Source organism: Sorex fumeus, unplaced genomic scaffold (genome assembly GCF_029834395.1).
Source record: "Sorex fumeus unplaced genomic scaffold, SorFum_2.1 ptg000131l, whole genome shotgun sequence".
NCBI lineage: Eukaryota > Metazoa > Chordata > Mammalia > Eulipotyphla > Soricidae > Sorex > Sorex fumeus.
This window is the reverse complement of record NW_026606188.1, coordinates 17,075,134-17,101,348: the sequence shown is the minus strand read 5'-3', so window position 1 is coordinate 17,101,348 and position 26,215 is coordinate 17,075,134.

Below are 26,215 nucleotides of genomic sequence, written 5' to 3'. Positions count from 1 at the left end.
TCATCAGGGATATCGGCCTGTAGTTTTCTTTTCTTGTGGTGTCTTTGTTTCCTTTTGGTATTAGAGAGATATGGGCTTCATAGAAACTGTTTGGGAGAGTTTCTGTTTCTTCAATTTCCTGGAAAAGTTTGAGAAGAACTGGCAATAGGTCCTCTTTAAATGTTTGGAAAAATTCACTAGTGAATCCATCTGGACCTGGGCTTTTGTTTTTGGAAAGACTTTTGATTAGTTTCATTTCCTTGGTATTAATAGTTCTATTCAGGTACTCTAGATCTTCTTGATTCAGCCTTGGGGGATTTTAGGAATCCAGGAATTTATCCATTTCTTCGAGGTTCTCTTGTTTCGTGGCATACACACTTTCAAAGTAGTCTCTGACGATCTTTTGAATTTCTTTGGTTTCTGTTGTGATATCCCCCTTCTCATTTCTGATTCAGTTTACTAGGTAACTCTCTCTCTTTCTTTGTGAATCTTGCTAGTGGTTTATCTATCTTGTTTATTTTCTGGAAGAAGAAGCTCTTGGTTTCATTTATCTTTTGGATTTTTTTTTTTTTTTTGGTTTCCATGTCACTGATTTCTGCTCTAAGTTTTATCATCTCTTTCCTTCTGCCTGATTTGGGCTCCTTTTCTTGATCCTTTTCTAATATCTTGAGCTGTGACGTCAAGTTGTTTATGTAGGTCCTTTCTTCCTTCCTGAGAGATGCTTGCAGAGCTATAAACTTTCCCCTTAACATGGTTTTAGCTGCATCACATAGGTTCTGGTAGCTCTTGTCTTCATTCTCATTTGTTTCTAGGTATCTTTTTATTTCGTCCTTGACTTCCTTTCTGACGCACTCTTTGTTCAACATTGAGTTGTTTAATTTCCAGATGATTTGGTTCTCTGTGTCTGTGTGTGATTCACTTCTATTCTCAGTGCATCGTAGTCTGAAAAAATTGTTGATACTATTTTTATCTTCCTTGTTCTATTGAGGTATGTTTTGTGCATTTGGCCTATTTTGGAAAATGTTCCATGTGCACTGGAGAAGAATGTGTAATCTTTCTTTTTGGCTTGTAAAACCCTATATTGGTCTATAAGCCCTTTCTCTTCTATTTCTTCTTTCAAAGCCAATGTTTCCTTGCTGAGTTTTGTTCTTGTTATCTATCCAGAGGTGATAAGGTGGTTTTGAAGTCCCCGGTTACTATTGTGTTGCTAGAAATGTTCTCCCTAATATTTGTGAGCAGTTGTTTTAAATATTTAGCTGTTCCCTCATTAGGTGAGTATACATTTTAGAGTGTGATTTCTTCTTGTGGTACATATCTCTTGATGAATAAAAAATAGCCTTTGCTGTCCATTCTAATATTTTTAAACCTGAAATTGATGTTGTTGGATACGAGTATGGCCACCCCACCTTTTTTGAGGGTGCTGTTTGCTTACAGGATTGTTTTCTATCCTTTAACTTTGAGTCTGTGTTTGCTCTGACTATTCAGATGAGTTTTTTGTAGCCAGCAGAATGTTGGGTTCTGTGTCTGAATACATTTTGCCACTCTGTGTCTTTTAATTGGTTAATTCAGACCGTTGACATTGAGAGAGATTATTGTTATGGGGTTTTGTGTCATTTTTCTGTAAGGGTCTGTTGTGCTTGTAAGGTTTGTCTTGTCTTATACTAGCCCCTTTAGCCCTCTTTTAGATTTGGCTTTGAGTCTACAAAGTTCTTGAGTTGCTGTTCATCTAGAAAATAGTGTACCATTCCTTTGAGTTTGAGTGAGAGTTTAGCTGGATAGAATATTCTTGGTGAAGCATTCATTTCAGTGAGCTTTTTTCACTATATCCCACCGTTGCTTTCGGGCTTGTAGGGTTTCCTCTGATAGGTCTGCTGTGAACCTAAGGGGTGCTCCTTTGAATGTGATTTCCTTCTTTGACCTTGCTGCCTGCAGTACTGTGTCTCTATCGGCAGCATCCATCATTCTAACTATGATATGTCTTGTAGTGTTTTTGTCAGGGTCTCTTTTAGTTGGCACCCTTCGGGCTCCTTGAATCTCATTGGCTGCATTGTCAAGGTCTGGGAATTTTTCATCAATGATTTGTTTAATTGTGGCTTTTTCAATTGGGATTGTTTCCCTGAGCTTCTGATGTTGTTAATGTTGTTCCTCTTGGAATCATCTCCCAGGACTCTGATTTGCTCTAGAGCTATTTTGAGGTCTCTTGCCATTGTCTGTTGTTTCCTATTGGCTTGGTGTAGCTGATCTTCTACTTCACTGATTCTGTATTCAGCTGTGGTCATTCTATAGTTGAGGGCACATACTGAGTTTTTTATTTCATCTACCGAATCTTTTATTTGTGACATTTCTGTTCTCATTTCTTCCTGTAATTTCTTGATTGTTTCTATCATATTACTGGATATCTGTCTGACTGTTTTTTTGAGTTCATTGAACATCATCATGACTTCATATCTGAATTCTTTCTCAGAGAGGTCCTTTAAGCGAGTAGCACCTACTGAGGCTTCTGGACTCTTTCCATCATCGTCCCCACATGGTGGGGATTTTCGTTGTTTCATCATGTTGGTGTGTAGGTACGGAGATGCTACGCTAGATTTCTTGGTATGAGTAAACTACCTGTGGCTGTGTGAGCGTCAGCAGGCCCAGAATTAGGCCACGCCCACTTCCATAGAAGCCACGCCCACTTCTGAAGAGGCCAAGCCCCCACGGGTACCTGGTGGGCGGGGTACTACTGGGAGGGGAAGAATGTCACAGTGTTGGGGACACAGAGGGGTGGGGGGGAGTGAGCATTTACTGAACTGAATAATCTGAGTTATCCAAACTGAATAATCTAAATAAACTGAATAACCCAAACTTTGCTTTGTCATTAGCACTTTCATAATATTATGCTATCATCATGCTCTCTAGTTCCACTATTATTCCATCACATCAATGGAAGAACTGTTCACCAGTAAGCAGTTACTTCCCATTCCTCTTCCCCCAATATCCCCAACTCACTATTTTGATTATTCTGGGATTTCATACAAGAGGGATGAAACAATATGTGACTTTTGTATCTAGGCAGTTTTACTTAACAAGTTTATAGCATGTACCAATATTTTATTTCTTTTTTATGGTTGAACGATACTCCACTGTATGAAGACAGCATATTTCATTTGTTAATTCCTAAGCTAATGGACATTTAGGCAAATACTATTTAACATACTGCTGGTTATAGAAGTTTATGAGATCTAGGAAATAAACATTCAGAAATTTTATTATCTTTCCTTTTCACTTTCCCTTTGAGAATTCCTTCAGAATTTATCTGTACAGAGGAACTCTTACATAATTTAGTTAGAAAGAAGAGAAGACAGAACTTGAAGACTTTCCAGAAAACAATATCAACACAGTGTATAGAGAATTTATGCTTCCCGATTAAACTGTGACAAAGTGATACAAAAAATTCAGTCAAGTTTTTCTTCACAGATCTTAGTGTCTCTCAATTTGGTAAGAAATCTGGAATTAGGGGCTGGAGTGATAGAACAGCAGATAGGGCATTTTCCTTGCACGCAGCATCCCATATGGTCCCTGAGCACCGCCAGGAGTAATTCCTGTGTGCAGAGCCAGAAGTAACCCTGTGCAATGCCGGATGTGACCCAAAGAGAAAAAAAAACTGGAATCAGCAGCTGGTTTTTAAAATTGCAAACTTAATCTTGCATCCTTTACTTATTTTCTGCAACACATGCTTTTAGTTTTTCCCTTTTATAAACAGTAAGAGTAAACTGGCATCTCCCCACTTTTTTCGTGCTTTCTGTGTCAGTTTTGCATGTTCTTTCCAACCTCTTTCTGCTCTCCAAAAATGTTTTAAATCCCAAATCATGTGAGAATTTAATTTAAGGTCTGGAAATACTTTCCTGCCTGAAGGTTTATTACCCAATTGGAATCTGAAAAGAGCTGCATTACTATTTCATTATCCATAGAGTCCAAAAAAGAGTGCAAAGGAATTAATTTAAAAGCTCGGGAAAATAAGATATATGGGAGGCGTTGGTATTACATAACCTGGAGAAGTGAAGTTTAAAATATTTAATACACAAAGGACTGCTATATAGAAGAGGATGAATGGTTTTTCTCTGTCCTCCACTGGAAAATAATATAAAGACATGGACTTAAGCTATAATAAAGCAGGATTTAGATTATAAATAAAAAGCTTTATAACTTGAGAGAATGTGTAGTGTTTTATCAGTCCCTTTGCTAAGCCCCAAAAGGAATTTAAGAAAAGCAAAATGGGGTGTAGAATTAGTTATATAGTTGAAATTGATTATTATGAGGTGGTCTGAAATGTCTTTGTAAATATTGAAATAACTTCAAGTTTTGTATAGGCTCTGTCCCTGAGAAGCATAGGGGAAGTAACTGTCTTGTTTCTCCACTAACAATATCTGGCATGGTGTCTGAAGACATGTTCCACTGAATCCAACTCAGTTAAATAATAAGCAGTTACTTAAAATTATTGATTTTATTTTAGTCACAGTGACTTAGAATACTGTTAATGACAGGACTTCATACATACACCATCCCAAACTCAGACAGAGTTATGACTTCCTCCATCACTGTCTCAGGCTTCTCCCTGCCAGTTCTGCCATCTCCCTATCATAGTTTGCTCAGCTCTGTAAGAAGCTACTTTTAAAGAGGAAAGTGACTAGCTTCTTTAAGGTCAAGCAGCTATCTAATATCAGAATCATATTTGCATGGTATCTAGTTATGTGATAGATCTGAGACAGAAAATAGATTCTTACTTGTATTGTACCTAGAACACCAGTCAAGAACTGGTTTCAAACACAAGCTCTCTCTGTTTCTTTTTAATAAAAAAATTTATTAATCTAAGTTGACTGAGTTTGCGAGCTGTATACTATAGTAGGCTTTTTTACATGATAAATTAAAAGAATAATGAGTATTCAATAATTCCTCATCAATTTCTCACAACAATGCAGTTTTGCATTTTTTTCTAAAGGTATTGGGGTACCAGCAACAGTTCTGTGCCTGTCCCTCTCTGGAGTCCCTCTGTAAGTTAGGTGAATTGACTTGCTCTCCTCATCTTTTCCTTCAATACTGCCTCCAGGATATGTCTGCCATGGTATCAACTAAATCAACTTATTTATAATCTACATATTTTATATCTGAACTCTTCAGGTGTCAGAATTTCTAGGGCTTGAATGCAGAGTTTTAAAATGCATTTTAAATCTTGCTATAGAGACATAGGTCAGGAACAGAGGTCTAAGGTTAGAGACTAGGATTAGGGTCTTGGGGAATTCAATACTGAAGGTGCTGCATCTAAAATAATATTTCAACTTGTATGACAAAGTGATAGGAATTAAATCTACCTTGGAATTAGGTAAACTGTCAATAAACACTGAAAATAAGATTTTAAAAATTATTAAAAATAGTATATTTTATACCACAAATAAGTGAGATCAGCCTGTATTTGTCCTTCCTTTGGCATATTTCAATTGACATAATACCCTTCCATGCAAGTTGCAGTGAATTACGTGATTTCATCATTCCTTGTTCCTATGTAGTATTTAATTGTGTATATATGCCACAGCTTTATTATTCACTCACGTGTTGTTGGGAAATCTGGGTTGATTGCATATACCAGCTATCGTACTGAGTGTTGCTGTAAATGATGGTGTGTATTTGTCTTTTTGAATGAATATTCAGCACCATCGATCATATCCACACGATAACCAAGCTCATTGAGGTTTCTCGGGAGTTCAAGGTGCCGCTCTGTCTAACATTCATTGATGTAAAGAAGGCCTTGGATTCTGTTGAGATGGAAGCAGTCATTGAAGCCCTAGCCAATCAGGGCATTCAAACTCAATACATCAAGGTCCTCCGTGAGCTGTATTACGGATTCACTACCAGGATCTCACCATTCTACAAAGAAGTAATCATTGATGTCAAGAGAGGGTTTCAGCAGGGTGATACCATTTCACCGAAACTCTTCAGTGCCACCCTCGAGAACGTCATGTGATGACTGGAATGGGAATGAATGGGAGTGAAGATAGATGGTCGGCAACTACACCACCTCCACTTTGCTGATGACATTGTTCTAATAAAACCAAACATTAGCCAAGCGGCACAAATGCTGGCTGACTTCGACCGTGAGTGTGGAAAGGTTGGATTATAGCTGAATCTTACGAAGACAATGTTTATGAGAAATAGCCTCGTTCCTGATGCCCCATTCGCTCTCAATGGAACGATCATCTCCGAATGCAACAGCTATGAGTACCTAGGTCAAGAAGTCAACATGACAAATGACCTGGCACCCGAGCTGCGCAGGAGGAAGAGAGCAGCTTGGAATGCCTTCAAGAGTGTCGAAGAAATAGCTAAGAGGACGAAGAACCTCCGGCTCCTGGCACATATCTTTGATTCCACTGTTCTTCCTGCATTAACCTATGCCTCAGAGACGTGGGCCCTATGCAAACAGGATGAGAACGCTATTTGGATCTCCCACAGAGAAAATGAAAGAGCTATGCTTGGAATATCACGTTTCCCTCAAATAAGAGAAAGAATCCGGAGTTCCAACCTCCATTGACGATCAAGAATCAGGAAAGCTGTCTCGTTTGCCAAGGTGTCAAAAATCAGATGGGCTGGTCATGAAATGAGATTTAAAGATGACGGCTGGACTAGAGCTGTTACCGACTGGATTCCACGGGATGTCAAAAGACCGAGTGGCCGCCCACCTACCAGATGGTCAGACTTCTTCATCAAGATCATGAATGATCAGTTTGAGGCTCTTTATGTTCCTAGAGTGAACAGACGCCATTGGGCTACATTAGCACGCAACAGGGACAAATGGAGACGTTACTGGCTCCCGCTGGAGCAAATCGACGATTAACAGGAAGTCAAGTGATCAAGTGATTCTTGTTTGGGGGGGCAGACTCTGAGAAGTAGAATTAATGAGGCATATGGGAGCTCTATTAAATTTTTGAAGAAATTCCGTACTGTTTTCTTAAGGGTTGAACCAGACATCAGTGGTAGATTTGTAGTCGTTTTTTCCCCCCTAAACTACCTATCTGGTTTCTATTCTTTTTGATATGTACTATTTCCTTTTGATGTAAATTTCCCTAATAATATGTCTTCCACAGAGAGATGTTTGTTCATTTGATTTCAATGAATGCAAAGTACCAAAGAGGTACCTTGACCTTGATTATAGATATGAAAAGGCCAAGGAACGAGAAATATAGCAGGAGAAGTAAGAAAAAGGCATATGGGAGGTGACAGGGACAGGGTCAGAGGCCTTAAACACATGGTGGTATAGAAGTGTAAAGGTAAAGGTAAAGGCCCTCCCGTTGATCGTCGATTTGCTCGAGCAGGCCCAGTAACGTCTCCATTGGAGACTTTGTTGTTACTGTGTTTGGCATATTGAATATTCTCGGTAGCTTGCCGGGCTCTCCGAGAGGGGTGGAGGAATTGAACTCGGGTCGGCCATGTTGGCCGCTTGTAAGGCGAACGCCCTACCCGCTGTGCTATTGCTCCAGCCCTATAGAAGTGTAAAGGTAAAGGTAAAGGCCCTCCCGTTGATCGTCAATTTGCTTGAGCGGGCCCAGTAACGTCTCCATTGGAGACTTTGTTGTTACTGTGTCTGGCATATCGAATACTCTCGGTAGCTTGCCAGGCTCTCCAAGAGGGGCGGAGGAATCGAACCTGGGTCGGCCATGTTGGCCGCTTGTAAGGCGAATGCCCTACCGCTGTGCTATAGCGATAGCGTATTGTAAGTATATAACAGGGGGCTGGAGCAATAGCACCATGGGTAGGGTATTTGCTTTGCATGTGACCAATTCAACCAAACACACAAAAAACCCCAAAAAGTATATAACTGAACTACAGCGTCATCAACACTGAAGCATGGGACCTAAACTGCAATAATACATCTTTAAAAAGTTGCCTGTTAAGTAGGCAGGTGTGGTGCAGGGAGCAACCTGGAGCCATTAGTATAGGAAAGTTGACACTGGTGGTAGAATTAGTGCTGGAACATTGAATAGTTGAAAATCTATTATGGACACACTTTTAAATCTCAGTGATTAAAATTTTAAAATGCTGGCTATAGGTCATACCCATGATCTGTCTCTGGGCACCATCTCAGCACATTAACAGCCTTGATACCAGAATCACAGCACTGAATCCCAGAAGACAGCAGCTCGATGGAGATTTCTCTGGACCCTGAACCAAGCCAATCCCACTGGGACAACTCAGATGGAGCAAGTATGCTCTCTTCATGTACTCCAGATGAAACCCCGGTGGCCACAAACTTCCAGCAGCAAAACTCAGGTAACCCAGGTACTTGGGTTCAAGAACTAAGACTCCTGATTTCATGGTGGCAGTAGAGATGGGCCATCCCTCCCTGTCTCCCCAGCCCACTTGGGGTCCTGACTATCAGACCCATGATCTGCCATCTCAATGCATCAATGGCCTTGATCCAGAGACTCCCAAATGAGTCACAAAATGGGTTAGATCCTACAGACACATCTCAGGATCCCAACCATTTAAAATTTTAGAATTTCAGACCTCTCATGATATTCATAATGAGCAATAGAAAATAAATTATCTATCTTCTGCCCCAGAAGGCAGGCTTGAATGGTGGTTGGAAAATTCGAGCAAAACATAACTCCCAAAAGTAGAGCAAGAGTAGGGGGGAAATTGTCTGCCATAGAGGTAGGGAGAGGATAGTGATGGAGTGGACACTGGGCACACTGGTGGTATAAAATGTGCTCTGGAAGAGAAGGGCCACATGGAGGGCGGGATCCACAGCTCCTGGAGGGAAAAAAAAAAACAGGTTCCAAAAAGAACCGAGATCATCGGGAAGTCCCAGATGGGGTAGGTACCGCATCCCGCCTCCCCCAGATGGAACCCCGGTGACCAGAAGCCTCTACAAGTACAGCTCGAGTATGCGGGAACTAGGACTTTTCCTCAAAACCGCGTGGCCGCTTATGCGGCCGTGCGACATCTCTCTATATACAAAGTGATCAATGGGAAGTAAACCACCCAACGTTTCTCCCTGAAAATCACAGTTAAGTTTGGAGCACGGCCACAGCCCCAGAAACACAAGGACTTAATGCAGAACCCAGCAGCTTGGAGAAGAAAAGTGAACGGACTATGCGTTAATCCAGGCCATCATGTCTGCCCGGAGGGGAAAGGGTGTTGCCCCATTTGCCCTCTCTTCTCTGGAAAGAAGGATGGCGGCCGCATGGGAGCCTTGTGGACAGCAGGTATGAGCTGGGGGTGTGGGGGCGACTAAAACCTCATGGGAAGGGGGGCGTTCCGGTCCACCCTTCACGCCCTACCGAGGCCACCAGTTGCATCCCACGAGTGACTCTCCAGCACGGCCACGACTCCAGAGCACAGAAACCAATTTCTTAACTATCTGACTTTCAGTAGAAATACTTCCAGAGTCAATAAGTAAAATAGCAGAAATCCAAAACCAACATTTAATTCTTGAACCCAGCTGTAGAAAGCAAATCACTTCACAATGCTTTTTCAGCATGTCTGATTTGGGAGGGGGTAAGCTCTAAATAATAGTGGTGAATCTTTTATTGAAACAATGAATCTAATCAAAGCAGATAGAGTGTTAACTAGAATTCATCTGCCTCACAGGGACTGGGAGGGGTGGGGGGTGGGGTTTTATTGGGGTTCTTCATGGTAAAAAATAAGTACTGGTAAAGGGAAATGTGTTTGATATTTGCATGACTGAGACCTAAACCTGAAAGCTTTGTAAACTTTCCCACAGTGATTAAATAAATAAATAAATTAAAAAAAAATAAAATGTGCTCTGATGGAGGGATGGGTGTTCAATCATTGTATGACCGAAACTCAAACATGAAAACTTTATAACTCTATCTTACGGTGATTCAATAAAAATAATCATGAAAAATAATAAATAAAATGCTGTCTAAGTTTTTTTCTTAATAAATTTTTATTTATTAATTTTTGGGGCAACACCCTAGTTGTGATCAGCAGTGATTCCTGGGGGCTATTATTGGTGGTGTATGTCAGAGATACCACTACCCAACCGCCACCATGCTCCAAACTGCTTTCCACACACTCGGGTCGAGCCTCATGCATGGGTGAACTCCCATGGAACCCAGGTGATGCAGAACTTTGTGACCTTGGACTCTGGGCTCAGTGGGACTAAATAGGACCCAGGAGCAGAGATCCTCTGCCTGCTTCCCGTAGTCTCTATTGATGCAGGGATCACAACCATGAACCACCTCCTGATAAAGCCAGATAATGTCCTCATTGGCCACCCTCCAGAACTCACGGTTGCTTTTCCCAGAACGAAGCATAATATGAGACCCCCCCATAACCATGCCACTGGACTCCGTGCCAGGTTGTTTTCACTTGGGGCACCCTAGAGGGGGGCAGGTGAGAGCCCTCCCCACCCCAAGGGACCCAGCCCCAGCAGCCGACCTCCAATACCTGACCACCACCATGCTCCAGGCTGCTTTCCATACTCTTGGGCTGAGGCTTACTTTGAGTGAACATATTCCTGTACTGTGCAGCCTTGAAAGCCATGAAAGTGGCCATGTGACACATAGGATACTCCCTACCTACGTTCCTTTCTAATTATATTAAGGCTCTCTCTCTCTCTGTCTGTCTCTCTCTCTCTCTCTCTCTCTCTCTCTGTGAATTTTACTAGCAGCTTATCAATCTTCTTTATTTTTTCAAGAACCAACTCTAGGTTTTGTTAATATTTTGGACTTTTATTCATTAATTTTTGCTCTTTTTTATTTTTTTGTCTGCTTTGGGCTCCTTTGGTTCTTTTCCAGTTTCTTGGGTTGTGTTAGGTTATTTATGTGGGCCCTTTCTTTCTTTCTGATGAATGCTTGCATAGAAATGTAATTTTCTCTTTAATTTTTTTTAATTGAATCATAGTGAGATACAAAATCACAAAGTTGCTCATGATTAGGTTTTAGTCACATAATGTTCCAACACCGATATATTTTCTTCTTAACACTGCTTTTGCTGTGTCTCATAAGTTCTGGTAACTCATGCCTCATTCTGATTTGTTTCCAGGAATCTTTTTATTTTCTTTCTGATTTCATTTCCAACACACTGGTTGTTCCGTAGTGAGCTGTTTACTTTCCAAGTGTTTATATCTCTGTTATCATTTGTGGTTAACTTCTATTTTCAGAGCATTATAGTCTAAGATGATTTCTATCCTCTTGACTTTATGGAGGTATGTTTTGTGACCCAGCATGTGGTCTATCATGTCTTGAGAATGTCTTGTGTGCATTGGAGAAGAATGTGTATTCTGTTTCAGGGCATTCAAGCTGTATTCCTTCTCAACCACTTATTCCTTCGGGTTCAGAATTTTCTTGCTGAATTTTAGTCTAGTTGATCTATCAAGTGGTAATAGAGAGATATTGAAATCTCCAACAATTTTTGTTTTGTTATTGATGTCTTCCTTCAAGTTCATTTGCAGTTGTTTTAAGTATTTATACCTTGTTAGGTGCATACATGTTTATGAGTGTGAGTTCTTCTTGATGTACAAATTTCTTCATCATTAAGAAATGACCCTCTCTGTCTATTATCACATTTTTAATTCTGAAGTCAATGTTTTCTTATACTAGTATGGGCACACTAGCCTTTTTGTGAGAGTTCTTTGCTTGAAATAATGTTTTCCAATCTTTGACTTTGAGTCTTAGCTTATTCAAATGTGTTTCTTGTAGGCAGCAGAAGATCGGATTCAATTTTCTAATCCATTCTGCCACTCTGTCTCTCTTAATTGGTGCATTTAAACCAATTGACATTGAGTGATATTTTTGTCATGGAATTTTCATCCATATTTCTTTAGAAATCTTGTGTTTGTGAAATTTGTCTTAAAGTAGCCCTTTGAGTTCTTTTGTAGAGATAGCTTTGAGTATATAAAGTTTCTGAGCTGCTGCTCATGAAATTATGTATCATTCCTTCAAATATGAATGACAGGCTGGCTGGATAAAGTATTATCGGTGAGATGTTCATTTCACTTTCACTGAGTTTTTAAAAACTATGTCCTACATTGTCTTTGGACCTGGAGAATCCCATATGATAAATCTGCTCTAAATCCTATCAATACTCCTTTGCATATAATTTCTTCCTTTAATCTTGTTGCATTAAGTATTCTTTCTATCCTTGGTTTTTGTCATACTATTAGGAAGTATCTTGGAGTATTTTTATTTAGATTTCTTTTAGCTGGTACTCTTAGGGTCTCCCGGGTCTGGGTGCATACATTTAGCTCTGGGATCTTCTCCATAATGATATCTTTGAGAGTTGCTTCTTCATCAGGGTTGCCTTTCTACACCCAGAGGACCTCAAGGATTCTTAGGTTGTTTCTCTTAAATTAATATCAGAATTCTCTTTTCTGATGTTCATTTGAGTCGTTTTTTTGTATTTCTGTCCTTTGGATGTTTTCTGCATTTCATCTAGGAGCTCCCTGATTTTTGTCCTCAGCTATTGTTACTCTGAAGCTGAGCCTTTCCAGTGAGTTTTTTCATATCACCCACCAAATTCTTTAGTTTTGTTATTTATACTTGTAGTTTTCTAATTTCTGATCTCATACTCTTGTGTTTTAATGGTTGTGGCTTTTCTTTTGATTCTTTGAACTCCACGAATATCCTCAACATTTCCTCTAAAGTCTTTATCAGATGGATCATATAACTGGTTATTACCTGTTGAATCTTCAGGGTAACTCCAGTAACTATAGGTGATAGGGTTTTATTTTACTTTCTCATTTTGTACCCTGGAGATGACTTTAGTGTGTTATTGTGTGGATAGGCAACTAGAGTTAGAATGTTGGTGTATCTTCTCTGTGAGATAAGAAGTAAAGAAATGTGCAGCTGCATTAGTGGCCATGTATTCTGGGGCTCCTTATCTACCTGGGACAAACTAGTGCAATTTTGAGTGCAGCTTCCTAGCTCTAAGTTCTTGTACACTATGGAGATTTATATGATGTGAAGAGAAACACTGTTTTTTTTTTTTGCCTTTTTAAAATGGGGTAGATCAAATTTGGATTTTTTAATTTTCCCCCCCTGATTGCTGTAGGTAGGACTTCTAATATTATAAGGTAAAGGTAAAGGTAAAGGCCCTCCCGTTGATCATCGATTTGCTCGAGCGGGCCCAGTAACGTCTCCATTGGAGACTTTGTTGTTACTGTGTCTGGCATATCGAATACGTCACGGGGAGCTTGCCAGGCTCTGCCGTGCGGTCGAGATACTCTCGGTAGCTTGCCAGGCTCTCTGAGAGGGGTGGAGGAAGCAAACTCGGGTCGGCCATGTTGGCTGCGTGCAAGGCCAACGCCCAACAGCTGTGCTATCGAAAAGTGGAAACAGTGCACATCCTTGCCTTGTACCTGGTTTCAGAGGGAATGCTTTCAGTTTTTCACCATTAAGAATGGTATTGAGATAGCAGCCACCTTGTCAACTTACCCACTGACCCCGCTCTTGAGGTTCACAAAAAAATGAATTCTGAGGAGATGAAAGCCAAGCAGATGAAATTCATCAGCACACCAGTCCCCACAGCTGAAAACTTTGGCAAGTCCTTGGGAGGAGGGCTTGGCCAAGTTTCCCACCTCGATGAACCCTTGGCAATACCCATTGCTGTCTCCATGCCAATGGCCCAACTCCACAACTTCACTAAGAATCTCTGTCGACTCATTCCAGTTCTACAGATCCTGAAATTTCTGGAATTGCCAAATTCCACAGTACTGAAGTTTCAGTAGGAACACACCAAATTAGGTGAGAAATAACACAGAAGCCTAAATCAAACTCAGTAAATAAAAAACAATAGCACAGAAGGCTCAGCTAGCGACCAATAACTTAGTAAATCCTTGGACAAATACTTAAACCCTTGGTGAGATATAACAATTTTCACAAATTTTCTTTTACTGAAGTAATTTTGGTAATTTATTTAGCCATTTGGTTGTAACAAGCAATATGAGACAAATTATTTTGTGCCCACTGAGGGTGTGAGCTTGGTGGGTAGTTTAGAAAATGAGGACAATAGTGGAGGGAAGGTTACTTGGGTGGTGGGGTTGGTGTTGGAACATCAAAAACCTATAACAATTATATGAACAATTTTGTAAACCATGGTATTTAAGCAAAGTTAAAAAAATTATACTGGATATAGGGTTGTTATGGAAGAACATTACTATCTTGAGGAAGATTCCTTCCACCTCCCTTTTATTGATTTATTTTTTAAAATAAATTATGAATGGATGTTGGATCTCATCAGAAGCTTTTTCTTAACTTATTGATGTTGACATATAACTTTTATTTATTTTTTTACTCATGTGGCATATTGTGTTAATTGATTTGCTTATTTATCTATACCTGATTGAGGTGTATAATTTTCTGATGTTTTTGAAATTCAGTTTGCTAAGATTTTGTTAAGATTTTTTGCATCTATGGTTATCAAGTAGATTGCTCTTAAATTTTCCTTTCTAGAAATGTCTCTGTCTATTTTGGGTACTAGTGTAGTGTTAGCTTTATAGAAGGTGTTAGGAAGAATTGCTGTGAATTCAATATTTAGGTATAACTTAAGAAGTAATGGCAATAAATTTTCTCTGAAGGTTTGGTAGCACTCACCAGTGACCCCATCTACTTTTGTTCTTAATTACTATACCATTTTTTCTTACTTCTCATTGTCTTTTCAGCCTTTCCACTTCCTTGTCATTCAGCTTTGGGAAATTACATGACTCTAGTGATCTATCCATTTCTTGTAGTTTTTCCAATTAAGAGCATAAAGTTGTTCATAGTAATCTCTTATTATATTTTGGATTTCTGAAGGACCTCTTGTAATTTCTTGCCTTCTGTATCTGATCCAATTTATTTGAACATTTTCTCTTTTTTTCCTAAAAGTTTATTTATCTAGTTTATTCTTTTGAAGATTTACTTCCTGGTTTCATTGATTTTTTGAGCTGCTTTCTTGGTTTCTATATAGGTTGTTGTTTTCTGCTCTAATTTTTACTATTTCCTTCCTTCTACTACTTTTGGGGTTTATTTACTCTTCCTTCTCCATATTTTTGAGATGTGTATTTAGAATATTGATTTGGGTTTTTTATTTTTTCTGTACATAGGTCCGCATTGCTGTGAATTTTTCTGACAGTACAGCTTTTACTCTACACAATTATGATAGCTTGTGTTGTCATTCTCCTTAGTTTCATTGACTTGTTTTATTTCTTTCTTGATTTTCTCTTTGATTCAGTTGTTGCTTGGCAATAATTAGAAAATCAGCTCCCAAGTGTTGAAATTCCCCCTCCCCCCACCATCTATTTTTTGTGGTTAATTTCAACTGTTATGATATTGTGGTTTGAGAATGTACTTTTTATAATTTCTGTATTTATAAATTTATATATGTTTGGGTATGTGATCTATCTTGGAGAACATTTTGTAGAGACAAATGTGTATTCAGATTCTTTTTGGGTGGAAAGCCCTATATATGTCCTGTATGTATATGCCCTCAAAGACTTGTATCTGTTTGATTTGTCTAGTGGTAAAAGATGAGTGTTGAAGTTTCCCAGAACTATTATGTTTCTGTCAATGTATTCCTTTAGATTTCTGAGCAGAAGCTTCATGAACTTTCCTGAGTCTTTATTTGATGTGTAAATGTTAATCACAGTTAGTACTATTGTTCCCTTAATCAGTAAACAGTGTCCATCACTGTCTCTAATTTCTTTGTTTATTGTAGAATGCTATTTGGTATGATATAAGTACGGCTGTTCAGCTTTTTTTGCCTTTCATTGGCTTATATGATTTTTCCAATACTTTTGCTCTGAATATGAATCTACCCTTTCAAGCTCATTTATGAGCCTTTAGATGTGTTTTCAGTAGATAGCAGATAGATGGAATTTTTTTCCTGATCCAACTATTTCAGTGGTGATGTGGTTGAATATATAATTATTCCCATTTATGTGCCAGAGTTATTATGAAGATATTCGAGGACAGATAGCATTACCTATAAATTCTTAGAGATAGTGGGTTTGAACAGTTTGACTTGTCTGCAGGACAAGGTATGAGCAGGTAGCACAGGGAATGAGGTGGTGGGAGAAGGAATCTAGGTGATGTGATAGTGTAGAAGGAAGCCAGAGAAGCCTTGTTGCACCTACATGATATAAGAGGTGGGTGTCAGCACTGGGAACACCTAAGGGGAAATCCTGGTTTTGAAGACTGGGGATGAACTGGTGGCACCAGGATCTATGGGACAGGAGGACATCAGAACCTCTTGAATCTACCCTTTCAAGCTCATTTATGTGCCTTTAGATGTGTTTTCAGTAGATAGCAGATAGATGGAATTTTTTTCCTGATCCAACCAGTCACTCTTTGCCTTTCTATGGGAGATTATCCTGAGAGAGTTTATTATACTTGGGACTGTGTTGCCATTTTGAGTATATGTGTGTGTGAAATCAAGTTGTTTTGCTAACCACCTATGAAAATACAGACACTAGCAAAACAACTTGATTTCAGTAATCTTGCAGGATTTGTTTAGTTGTCACAAATGCTAAATGTTTGTCTGAAGAGGTTCTTATACCTTCTAAAGTAGAAATAAAAGCCTTGCAGGGTAGTGGATTCTAAGTTGGGAGTTTTTTTTTCATTCAGTATTTTGAATATTTCATTCCACTCTTTTATTGCCTGTATGATATCATATAGAAGGTCTCTTGTGATTCTTATGCTGTTTCCTTTTCGGAAATAGTCGATAGACCAAACATGATTGCCACTCAAAGCCTCTCTTGCAAAACACAGTACCCAAAAGAAGAGAGAGAGAACAAGGGGAAATACCACAGAGGCAGGATGGGACGGGGGGGGGGGGATGAGGGGTGGGGGGGATGCTGGGACCCGTGGGGATGGATGACGGGCACTGGTGGAGGGATGGGCACTTGATCATTGTATAACTGAAACCCAAGCACAAAATTTGTAAGCCTCTAACTGTACCTCATGGTTTTTCACTAATAAAAAAAGAAACAGGTAGGCCCCCTCCCGTTGATCGTCGATTTGCTCGAGCGGGCCCAGTAACGTCTCCATTGGAGACTTTGTTGTTACTGTGTCTGGCATATCGAATACTCTCGGTAGCTTGCCGGGCTCTCCGAGAGGGGCAGAGGAATCGAACTCAGGTCGGCCATGTTGGCCGCGTGTAAGGCAAACGCCCTACCCGCTGTGCTATCGCTCCAGCCCAATAAAAAAAGAAAAAAATAATAAAAAAAATAAATAAATAAAATAAAAACTCTGTAAGAAAAAAAAAAAGAATCTGGTGGAAGGGGTTTCCCTAGTCCACAGGACTGGGGAAGAGCTGGTAGCAAGGGAGCAAAGTGGCAGGAACCATAGAAAATTTTATTAAATTTTTTCCTTATTAATGCAAACACCTAAGAAGTACCCATGATATACTATTTTCTAGCAAAAAGCTAATATTTTCTTTTTAGGATAAAAAATACTTTAATACTTCTATAAATATGTTCAGATTCTTTCCTTTAAACTTCCCCAGTTCTCTTAATTCTTACTGAAATTTACATTTATAGGACTTACCTATTTCACTTGAATTTTAAAATAAATTAGCACAGAATTATTCATGATAATTGAAAAACTTAAATTCCTGGAGTACATGGCTTTTGAAAAAATACTTTATCAATTCATTATGTATTTAAATTTTTGTGGAATTCCATGAGATTGCCTTCATTCACTTATGTTTATAGGTATCACTAGCTCCACAATAAGAGGAGAAAATATCTCCCAATTATGAGTTAGGAAAGAAACATAGTAAATAATAAGTGGTCAATGTCACCATAACTGAAGATTTTGTCTACAGAACTGAGCTTAGCTGATGGGTGGGAAGTTGGCGCTCTGATGATGGGTGTGGTATTGCAATGATGTATTCATGAAAAAAATTTTCCAAGTTCCTAAGTCCGGCTCTTACCTCATACTTACTCCAAGAGCTCCTACAAGTATTATATAGATTAATGTATTTTGCCTACCAAGTTTGTGTGGCAAAACCTGGATTTATATACTATCACGATCACGATCATCCTGTTGTTCGTCGATTGCCTCAAGCAGGCCCCAGGAATGTGTCCTTCGTCCTACCCCTGAGATTTTAAAAAAGTGCCATGTTCAAGGCTCTTTCAGGGTTAGGAAAATGAGAGCCATCATTGTTACTGATATTTGGCATATTGGGTATGCCACAGGGAGTTTGCCAGACTCTGTTGTGTGGGCAGTTTACATTCGGTAGCCTGTCAGGTTGTCCAAAGTGAAAATGAAATAATAAGATGTCGCACAGCTGCAAATGTGGCCGCGTGCTTCCGGGAGCTGAGTTTTATAGTCTTGACTGTTGATGGGATTACACGGCACCAGGGGGCCAGTTTGTGGGTGTGACCCCTGCCTACTGGGATATGGAGGATCTGGGTTGAGGATATTCAGCCTCGATACAAGGAGGTTTGGAGATTTCAATCCCAGGACCCGCATGCCTTTGTTCCTCTGTCCGTACCTTCATGCGTGTGGAGAGTGGTCTCAGCATGGTTGTACTATATATTATATACTATATTTCTTAAAAATTAATTAGAAGGCAGCTGATAATTAAAAAGACCAAAACCATATTTAAAAAGGAAAATTTGGGGGGCTGGATAGTACAGTGGATAAGTATGACCTTGCATGTGACTGACCAGAGTGTGTTCTCTTTTTTAAATAATGTAGGAGTACTGCTATTTGTTCAGCCATTGATTAAGTTGAGTGAATTGTGTATGAACTCCACATTACTTTTTTTATTTTGTTGTATCACCGTGAGATAGAGTTACGAAGTTTTCATGTTTGAGATTCAGCCATACAATGATGGAACACCCATCCCTTTACCAGTGCACATTTTCCACCACCAGTGTCCCAAGTATCACCCCCTCCACCCTCAACCCCCTACATACACATTGCAGTCCTCATCCTGCCTCTATGGCAGACAATTTCCCCAATACCTTCTCTCTAATTTTGGGCATTAATATCACCTCACACCACAGAAACTTGCATTCATCAAAAAGAACAACAACCAGTGTTGGTGAGGATGTGGGATTCACATCCCACTCACTGCTGGTGGGAATGTCACTGGTACAGTTTTGTTTGTTTGTTTTTTTATTGAATCACTATGCGATACAGTTACTAAGTTGTTCCTGATTGGGTTTCAGTCATACAATGTTCCAACACACTTCCCTCCACCGGTGTCAATTTCCCAACAACAATGTCCCCAGTTTACCTCCCATCCTCATCCTCCCCCAACCCAGCCTGCCTCTATGGCAGGCATTCTCTTTTTCTTTTTCTTCCTCCTTTCTTCTCTCTGCCAACCCTTTGGTCGTTTAGGCTTCTTACTAGTTCATCTTTATTCATGGAACAATCCCCAGAATGATTTGTGGATTGTTGCTTGCCTTTCTGTGGGACCACTTATGGAGTCCTTTGACTGTTTTGTTGTTGTTTTTTTTTTCAACCAAGTGAGATTCATGGGGAACCTTTATTCACCAACTTCAAAGTTCTTGACTGACTTCAGTTTTCAGGGGATATCATCTCTTTGATGGCTAAAGTTTTTCAGGTTGGAAGGTGACTGATAAAGGAGCAATAATTTTGACTACACTGTAGCTAACAGTGCCCCAGAGTTGTATTTCACCTTCTTTCAGGAAGAATAGGAACCCAGCTCCTGTGCATTTATTAGTCAGTCAGCCAGAAAGTCTACAAAATGATGTTTCTTCTAAGTATCACATGCAACCATGGCTTGTAGGTGACAAAGTTTAATTTTTTGCAGGAGATAAAATTATCTTCAGCCTCATGAAAGAATCTCAAGGGAACATAATCGGCTCCTTATTGTCAGAGATTAAATGTACAGACATATTGGGATGTCACAAAGCCCAGTGAGGAAGCTGGATAGCCATCCTTTGCATGTCTCAAATGTTTGGTCACTATCAACTATTGACAAATCAGAAAGAATCAGCAAGTATGTATTGATATGCAATGTATTTGACTGGGGATTACAGACTGGTAAATACTATCAACATGGTATACAAGCTCTTTTTTTCCTACATGAATTTATGTATACTTTTATTTTGAAACAACTCTCAAAAAGGGCCCTTGTTACTTCCTAACTGTAAGGCATAAGGAAGACTTTTTAATATGTTGACTGCTAAAGTCACCCAAAGGGATTATACAATTAAATCCTCCCATTTGGATGAGACTCCACATTCCAGCAACTCTGTGTTGGCCTCTGGTTTGATATTTTGATGGATGTGAGAGGGGTATGTTTCCTGCTTACAAGTTCCACCGCTGTTTCTAGAAATTGTCCATGATATCTACTGACTCTATTTTCTGAGACTTTCAGAACTGTGGGGATCAGAATGGAATTTTTTGCATCTCATTTGCATCATTCCTTTGTAGATTTCATTTTCTTGCTGCTGCTAAATCATCAAACTGTTTTTCATTCTCTCAGTTTTCACTTAGTTTGTTCAGGTTATCCAGTTGCACTGATATTAAAGTTGCATCTTTTTTGTAACAGAAACTGTCAGGATCCACTGTATCTTGGGGTCCAGGCACTCGAGGGGCATAGCGATGGGTTTTATGGACCATAAACTGTAGGTTTTATGATGATAGGTTTATGTCCAAAAACGTACCTTCTTGTCTTCACAGAAGCACATTCATTATAGAAAGGGCAGTTTCTGTCTAGAGGGATGGAGAAGGTGGAATAAACTCTCTTGTGAGCTACTCCTACTCCTTTCACAGATTTCATTCAATCTGCAAAGTCATGAAAGATTTGTGGCCAAGGACCTAGCCTGTTGTTATCCTAGGCTTTGGGTAAGAAGGACAAGATAAAGGGAACAATCTCAGTATTTCCACCATCCCTACCCAGAAGAACTTGTTGGTTTTTGATCACGTATCACTTATCATCCCGTTGTTCATCCATTTGTTCGAGTGGGCACCAGTAACGTCTCCCTTCATCCCTGTCGTGTGATTGTATATCCCAACGGCGTATTGGGGGCTCTTTCAGGGCCAGGGAAATGAGACACATTATTGTTACTGTTTTGGGCATATCGAACACGCCAGGGGAAGCTTGCCAGGCTCTGGTGGGTTTTTAATGAAATTGAATTATTAACTTTTAGCCACATCCATACTTGGCAGTTCTCAGGGATAATTTCAGCCTCTTCACACAGGGATCACTTCTGGTGAGGCTCAAGGGACCTTATGTGGTGTCAGGGATTAAACCTGGTTCTATTCATGCCACTGTATTATCATTCTGACCCATGTTTTTAAATTCTATATATGGTCATGGTCATGGTCCTCCCGTTGTTCATCGATTTGCTCGAGCGGGCCCAATAACATTGTGAGACTTGTTACTGTGTTTGGCGTATAGAATCCATCATGGGTAGCTTGCCAGGCTCTGCTGTGCGGGCGAGATACTCTCCGTAGCTTGCTGGGCTCTCCAAGAGGGGCAGAGGAATCGAACTTGGGTCGGCCATGTTGGCTGCATGTAAGGCAAATGCCCTACCTGCTGTGCTATCGCTCCAGCCCAACTATAAATTCTATATGTATGGATTTTATATTTTTGAGCAGGCTTAGTTTTGCTAACAGGTATTTAAAATTATTATAAGCATTATTATTATTATTATTATTATTTTCCCCCTTATACCCAGTATTCAGGGCTTACTCCTGGCTCTGCACTCAAAGGTCACTATTGGCAGACTTGGACGGCCATATGGAGTATAAAGCATTGAATCCAGGGAGGGCCCATGCAGGGCAAGCACCCTGCCTGCTGTACTATTTTTTCTGTCTCCCTAACAGATGCTTTTTAGAAAGTGGATTTCAAAAGAAGTGAACAAAAATGTATCATTTTGAAATTAAAAAACATCCAATTTATAACTCTTAACCTTAGTTTCCCCTGAATTTCTAGAAATATACATTCTACCATTATTATTGTGTTTGTTGCCAGTGGGAGGAGGGGAGTCACAGGGCAGGAGTCATCGCCACAGGGTTCGAACTCTGTCCCTTCTACTGGTAGCCAGGATATTGACTCCAGAAGCAGGAAAAGTCAGACCAAGTCCACCAAGTGTCTAAAGTGTCTAGATTCTTAGTCTATTCCCAAAATGAATCTCAGGAGAAGATAGTAAAGAGAAATAGCTTTATTAGAGAATGATGAGAGAAGAGAGCTTTACAGAGAGAAAAAAATTATGTACCCTGCTTGGGAAGGTTGGGTGACTCCAAACTAGAATATGCAAAGTAGGAGAAAAGAAACACACTTCACTTCGTTTAACTACGGGTAACCCCGGGGTGGAGCTTTCAGGATCTAGGTTTCCATCGGCACCCTCAAGCTGCAGCTTGCACTGAGGACTGGCACCAGGAACTCTTCTTCAGATCACATCTCACTCTTATGACTGCTTAAAACTCATTGCTAGGATCACCCCCTAACTGCCTCACTTTCATATTGGTGCACAGTGTGTGTATTGTATACATGTATCTACAAAATTTCTGGAATATAATATGGGGCATTTTTTACCCTATCAGAGAAGACTGAAAAATCAAACATCTTCTATGTTCATTTTACTCAAGATGTATATAGCTGTAATATATACACATATATATTCACAAAGTTTTTATAGTATGTTTCATAGAAAATTAATTTGCTAACTGAAGCATGTATTCTAAAAGGGACCTCGTCTAAGCAGACCAGACCATTAAAAATGTAATCATTTACTGACTGTAGAGCCTTGCATATCTGAATAAAAAGTGATTTATTAAAATCAATAAATCTAAAACTAATTTTAGATAATATTTCTATAACCATAATGGTCCAGTCTCACTGCTACTCAGAGCTAGTTACACAGGAGACACAGAGAGGTAATAGAACAGGAATAAGTTGAAAGATGGCAGACTCACATCTGCAAAGTAACATTTAGTATGCCTACTCATGAGAGGAGAATTTTAAAGGGAAAGAAAGTGTGGTTTGCAGAGCAGTAGGTACAAGAATGAACACTGAACCCCGTTCTGGACTGGTCCCCTTAGCTCACTCTGTCTTATCTGAAAACCTAAACAAAATAAGGCTTAGGCTTGTGGGGAAACAAAAACAAAGACTGCCCTCATCTTTAGGCTTTTGGGGGTAGATATATAAAACTATATAAAAAGATATATAAACCTAATGGTATATATATAAAAATAAGGGTATACAAAAAAGGCTCTCCCTCTCGGAGAGCCCGGAAAGCTACTAAGGAGAGATTGCTCTTATCTTTAAGTTTTGGGTCAATGGCAGTTGTGCTTGTTTAATACTAAACTCTGGTCTAGTTTTATAACTAGTTTGTTTTAAAAATAGTTTAAAAATGTAAATGTTGGGTGGGAACTTGAGTACAACATTTTCTTCCCATTTTCGGATCATACCCAGTAGCACTCGGTGCTTACTCCTGACTCTGAACTTAAGGATGACTCCTGGCTGACCATATGTGATTGTTTGGAATTCAACCTGGGTTGACTGTGTGCAAAGCAAGTGCCCTAACTGCTCTCCTTAAAGCCTTAAAGCCCCTGAGGTTTTTTGTTCTTTTGTTGGGGGGGTTCTTTTCTTTAACTCTCTCTCTCTCTCTCTCTCTCTCTCTCTCTCTCTCTCTGAGTCATTAAAAATGATTCAGCTACTAACTCATGGTAGAGAATTTATATTTTTAAAACTTTGTAAAAAAAGTTACTTGTCTTTTATTTATAGAATCTTAAAACTTAATGGTTTGGGATTCATTCTTAGCAAACCAATTACAAAAATTATAAAATAGAAAAATAAATCTTAGTCTCCTCTACTGAATTTTACTGTAGCACATTACTCTGACATATCCTGAGAGAATCATATTCATGATTTATGCATTTATATTCTCTTTTCTTCCTTTTCCTGTTATATCTTTCCATTTCTTAATTTGTTCCTTCTTTCTTCAATACTGGCAGTTTGATTTTATCACTAAGGAAACAGTTCTACACACTTGACCCAGAACCAAAAGTGAATGCCAACTAAGCTCTGTCACCTCCCTCCAGAGTAATAATGGGATTTGGATTCAGCGTGCCCTGGTCTCTGGGAAACACAGAAATTTTCATCAACCAGGATGTGTGAAAAGTTTAGTAAATTGTGGGGTTTGTTTTTGATGCGCTGGAGCGATAGCACAGCGGATAGGGCATTTGCCTTGCACCCGGACAACCCGGGTTCGATTCCTCCGCCCCTCTCGAAGAGCCCGGTAAGCTACTGAGAGTATCTTGCCCGCACAGCAAAGCCTGACAAGCTACCCATGATGTATTCAATATGCCAAACACAGTAACAAGTCTCACAATGGAGACGTTACTGGGCCTACTCGAGCAAATCGATGAACAACCGGAGGACTATGCTACAGTGCAGGGCTATTTTTTGATAGGTTCTCAGAATACAAGGCTTTAGTCTAGATTAACGTATCTAAATTGGACCCAGAACATAAAGCTTATTGTTTTTGGCAGAAATTTTAAGCAGCAGTCAAATGCAAGGGATTCATGGCCACCAACAAGCAGATGCATCTCTCCTATGAGGGGAAAAAAATCCCAGGAACTAATAAAGAAATCAGTTTTACAAGCTATGATTTTTTGGCACAGTCAGATAAAGAAAATACTGATCCCTGACCTAGGTTCATTAACAAATCCCTGGATTTCCAGAAAATCATTCTAGAACTTCTAGTGCAGACTTTGGAATAGAAAGGTAACTGGCATTTGTATCACAGTGCAAAGGAAATGAAGGAAAGAAATCAGAGTTCTATTGCATAAGAATTTTGACAACTACTCAAGGGAAGTATGTGTGTATGTGTGTGTAAACAGTCTTAAAATGTTCCAAATGGACATGTGATCTTGCATGAAATAATCTCTAAGAGAAGACCAGATGAATTTGGTCATCTTTTGAAGTCTCAATGACACGTGTTTCCCAGGAGTGAGAAAGCCTTGAGATTCTGATGCATGCTTACCAAAATACTTACAAGACAGAGGAGGACACAAGAATAATGATTTATTTATTAACAAAGGGAAATCTAAGTCTTATGTGTCCTGGGAGCTCACATGAGAGCCTAATCAACAGTATTCTTCTGTGTAGACAAGGCTCCATGAGAAACTTTGCATTGTAGAAACCATGAGAAAAGTTCAATGATTTCTAATTTGCCTGTTATTTCTTCCATATTAAAAAATTATTGAACCAAAAGTTTCTTGATGTCTTAGACTCAGATCAAGTGGGCTTTAAATAAACTCTGTGTGCAGTGGCACTGATTCAGGCTGATGTGATGCCCTTGTTATTTGAGAAGGGAGGGATGTATTGCCAGACTGGCAGGGTGGTGAAATCTAATGGCAGTAGCTCCCAAAATCCAGTTCAGCAAGACAATGACTTTGCAGTTCCACCAGAATAAATACAAATGAACTTTTTTTTCAATTTACTTGACTTTTTAGAATTGCTCAAACCTTGTGGGGTTGGAAAGATAGTATACTTGGCAGGGCACTTGCCTTGTATGGGGCCCATTTAGGTTCAATTCCCAGCAACCCATATGATCCCCTTAGCTCTGTCACCAGTGATACCTGAGCACAGAGTTGGAGTAAGCTCTGAACACTGCTGGGTGGTGACCACAAGCAAAAAAATATATATAAAGAATTCCTCAAACCTAATATAATTAATTTCTATTTGGTAATAGAGAGCTTCTGGAATTTCTTTACTTTCACAGATTATACATACCAACTGTGATATTCCAACTTTCATCTATCACTATTTTGAACCAGATTTGAAACAAAATGGTGATAGTAGTTTCTTTCCATGTCACTATATATCTGGTGTTCTACAAGGGTCAGTTCTTAGAACTTTAGACCTTTAGTTGAATACTGAGGTAGGAGAATGTTTCACAGAACATTTAGTTATTACTGAACTTAAAATGTCACCAGGTGACTTTGGTGAAAGAAGTCCCTTAGAGTAAGAAGTGAATCCTGGTGTCAAGGAGATAGTTACAGGAATGAGTACTATTCAGGACTTGAATATAGTCAACTCTGGTTTAGTTTCTGGGACCACATATGGGCCCCCAAGTACCACCAGGAGTAAAGTCTGAGCATTTCTGGATGTGGCCTAAGAAAAAGAAAAGAAAAAGAAGGTCTGTAGGCTGGATACATGTCTGCAGAAGTATACTTTATTCTTATATGTTTATACTTGTATTCTTATATACTTTATTCTTATATGTTACTTTCCATTACATTGATTTAATATCACACAAGTTATT